General features: G+C 40.9%; 1 protein-coding gene across 1 annotated transcript in view; it reads right to left on the bottom strand.

The window, feature by feature from the left end:
* Positions 1–2285: 2285 nt before the first annotated feature.
* Positions 2286–4290, bottom strand: part of LOC121925513 (armadillo-like helical domain-containing protein 3) — a 65131-nt gene continuing 63126 nt past the window's right edge. The window contains exon 20 of the mRNA XM_042457740.1: positions 2286–2379. The gene's annotated coding sequence lies outside the window, so the exon portion shown is untranslated. The remainder of the gene's footprint in view (positions 2380–4290) is intronic.

The raw sequence follows: 4290 nt of genomic DNA on the forward strand, positions 1-4290 counted from the left end.
TGCGGACATATCCAAAAAAGCCCTTTTTATTGTTCTTAACCTCTCTAGCAAGACTGAGTTCATTCTGCGCTTTAGCTTTTCTGACTTTACCCTACAAATGCCTGCTATTTCTTTGAATTCCTTTTTCGTGATTTCCCCCTTTTTCCATTTCTTAGACATTTTCCGTTTCAAACTCAGCTCAGTTGAAAGTTCCTTAGTCATCCATCCTGGTTTCTTGAGACGTCTCCCGTTTTTCTTTCTCACTGGAACTGTTTGAAATTGTGCCTTCAGTATCTCCCTTTTGAGAAAGTCCCATCCGTCCTGAACTCCTTTATCTTTTAGTATTTCTGCCCATGGGATCGCCCTCAATACTTCTCTAAGTTTACTGAAATCCGCTCTCCTAAAGTCTAGGATGCGTGTCTGACTATGCCTGGCTTCTCCTTTCCATTGTACAACAAACTCCAGGAGAACATGGTCACTTCCACCGAAGGATCCCACCACTTGCACCCCATTAACCAAGTCATCCTTGTTGGTTAGGATCAGATCTAAAATAGCTGACCCCCTTGTTGCCTCTTCCACCTTTTGGACCATGAAATTGTCTTCCAGGCAAGTGAGGAATTTGCTAGGCCTTGAGGATTTGGCTGAGTTTGACTTCCAACAAATATCAGGATAGTTGAAGTCGCCCATCACTACTACATCTCTCTTTTCTGACTGTGTGGTCATCTGTTCTAGAAAGGCATCATCCAATTCCTCCGTCTGACTTGGGGGTCTGTAGTAGACTCCCACCGTAACATCCTTGTTGTTTCCCTCCCCTTTGATTCTTATCCAGATGCTCTCCTCCTGGCTTCCATGATTGATGTCCTAGATCTCTTCACTGGTGTAAATATCTCTGACATATAGTGCTATTCCTCCTCCTTTCCTGTTTGGCCTATTGCTCTTAAAGAGGTTATACCCCTCTATTTCCACATTCCAATCATGAGACTCATCCCACCAGGTTTCTGTGATGCCTATTATATCATATTTGCTTTGTTGTACTAGGAGTTCGAGTTCATCTTGCTTATTTCCCATGCTCTGTGCATTAGTGTAGAGACATCGCAGACCATGGTTCCCTTTTACTTGCTGCCTGTGCAAGTTTTTTTGCCTCCCACTGTTGGGTCCTTGCACTGTTTGCCTTGTTTCCTCTATGTCAGTTTGACTATTTTCGCCATCCCTTTCGCCTTCCTTAATATTGTCTCCCTTTCCCTCGGAACTCAGTTTACAGCTCTCCTGATCAAGTTCTTGAGACTGTTGGCAAAAACATTTCTTCCAACTGGCGTGAGATGCAACCCGTCTGTTGCAAGAAGTCCCTCCTAATGGAACCGCAGCCCATGATCAAAGAATCCAAATCCTTCTTGGCGGCACCATCTGCGAAGCCAGTTGTTCACATCTGCTATTTTCCTCTCCCTTCCTGGACCATGCCCTTCAACTGGCAGAAGATACGAGATGACAACCTGTACATCCATTCCTTTCAGCTTCCTACCAAGCGCCTCATAATCCCTTTTGATGCTGTGTCTTGCAGTATCATTAGTTCCCACGTGGACCAAAAGGAAGGGGTATTTGTCAGTAGAGGGCAGAAGACAGATATAACTGGCATGCCAGTCTTGAGGCATGCTCCTCCTCTCGCATGGAAGAGCTCAACTCATCAAAACCATATATACTGCTAATCTTTAAAAGCTACATTTTTTCTTTCCTTGTTCCCATTCATTACACTTCCTGGTAAAAGGATCTTTCATAATGTACAGAAGGGCATTATTAATGTATTTGAGCTATTTAAGGGAACAATTCCAAAGAGCCTAACAGGCAGTGTATTCTCATCTTGGAGGCTCCACTCCATCTAAAACAAAGCACTTTAGGGGCCTACTGATTCTTGGTTCTTCATGGGGCTTACTTCTACTCCCCCACCCTCCTCCAAAATAATATAAGGAATGAGAGAAAAGGAGTTAAGACAAGCATAGAGGCTGATATTGTTTCTTTCATCTCTAAGATATAGTCAGAGAGTACAAAGGCTGTAATTCCTTTTCCCTCCTCATCCGATGCCATACCTCAAAACCTATCCTTTTCTGAGCACAAACTACAGGAAGCCATCATGGAACCCTCCACGGAGGCTTGGGTGAGGGGATCAAGGGTGAATTTTCATTTCATCCTGTGACTCCTGGAACATATTTAAAGGACCACACGACTAAAACCTTAATAACCTTGATTCCAGAAGTACTAGTACCAAGTTAGTGAAGAGATGAGAAGGGTAAACATGAGAAAGAGGCCAAGAATTTACCTGACCAGAGCTCCCTCCATGTATAATGGAGTCTCACTCTGCACTTTTTCTGGTAGCAAAGCAGCTTGTGAACTATTTGAATGCAGCGCCTGGAGAAAAGAGAGAGAAAAACCTAATGTAATCAGCAGCATATATAATCACTTATTAGTAAGGCCAATTATTTCTAATAAAAATGGGAAATCTGTGACTCTTCAAATATTGATGAACTGTAAGCTTCCCTCATGCCTGATCATTGATTATATTGACTAGAATGAATGTGAGTAGAAGTTCTATCTCAGGTCAATAACAGCCTCATTAATAAGATAGTGAGTCAAATTAGCAGGACAGAACATTCACCTTATCTGTAAACCTACAGACATGTGCCAAATCACATTTTTATAACTGAAGAAAATAAAGTATTCTGGAAATAAGGTTCTAGTAGAGGCAAACAGAAAGATTTACGGTAACTAACAATTTTAACTAGCTATTTGACAGAGGCTAGTCCAAGACTGACAGTCCAGCTTGGAGTTTTTTAGACTCAATTACCTGGGTTGTTGCATGAAGTAAAATGAACAAGTTGTGGGAGTCTTTATTTCATTTATAGTTCAGACCATTGACATTGCCTCCAGAAATGCTGAATATAGTTAGTAATAAGGATGTATGTACTTCCATGGAAGTCTAAGCACATTAGTTCTTTTTTTCCAAAGGTAGCCACATGGACTTTGGCTACAGCACCTTAACACTGGACAGTGTCTTATCATCAGAGTTGCTATAGTCTTGACAGTTACTGAAGAGTTTGCAAGACCTGCACACAACACTTACTTCTCCACAGGAGAAATCCATAAGACAGGTGAAAATCACACTGGAACTGGTCTACAGTATATTTGAGACATTAAGCTACTAAGAAGCAGACCATGACAATTTTACTGTATAACCCTTTGTGGGCCCTGATGGGCAGGGTAGCAATTAGTGAATGCTTCCAATAAAAATGAATAGAAGAAATATGCAGGCAGCACTGGACAATAAATGGCATAGAATTTAAGGCCAGCCTTAGTTCCACTTTCACTACAAGGTACACTATTTCCTTAATACGTGACTGCATTAAAGCAGTTTGAAAACTCTAGGAGTCAGAGCTTGCCCCAGATGTTTTTTGTTGTCAAGAGTCAGTAGCTTCTGCTCAGGTTGGCTCAACTTGATTCTATAAACATGTTTTCTGTTTGAAACAAGAGCAATGAGATTTAAGAAAATAAGCTGTGTTAACCTGCACTTTCAATATCATTACCTAGAAAGGAACAATAACATCCAAAATCCACAGAACAGCAGTACCTTTATAGGGCCAAATAATGTTGTTGTTGTTGTTGTTGTTGTTGTGTGCCTTCATGTCATTCCCGACCTATGGCGACCCTAAGATAACTCTATCCTAAAATGCATAAAATACATGATGCTAGTTTTCAAAGCTCCACTTCCTTCTTCGCTGGCTCAATAACGGTATTGCTGTTTTGTAGATTTTGGATGTTACTGTATTTTGCTGTATGGCCAACACAGCTACCTTGGATGTGTTTTCTAGAGTGGAACAATAACTCAAGAGCTCATAAATTTTGAGCTACCATTGAATTGGACAAGATCAATCCTTTCATTTTAAGAGAAAAAGGAAATTGTCAACTTATTGTTTTTAGGACCGCCAATCTGGAAAACAACACAAAGGTTAGAAAGGGCTTACATCCAAACAAGCCTTATGTCTTTGGAATAAATGATTCACAAAAATAAATATCAAAAATAGTGTCCCAAGATTTGTATTTGGATATATGGTTCCTATAAACTATACATGGTTCCTATAAAGTGGGTTCGTTTAATCTATCACTCTATTAATGCACTGGTACCTCAAGTTTATTTTTGGCCTTTTGCAGGCCATTATCATTAGAGTTCATCATGAGCCTTCCTCTACCGCGCCCTCAACACCACCAGCCATCTCCAAGCCAAACTGGGAGGCTGCCTGTGCCTTTATCCACCAAAGTAACAGC

The sequence above is a fragment of the Sceloporus undulatus genome, chromosome 3 (assembly GCF_019175285.1).
Source record: "Sceloporus undulatus isolate JIND9_A2432 ecotype Alabama chromosome 3, SceUnd_v1.1, whole genome shotgun sequence".
Lineage (NCBI taxonomy): Eukaryota > Metazoa > Chordata > Lepidosauria > Squamata > Phrynosomatidae > Sceloporus > Sceloporus undulatus.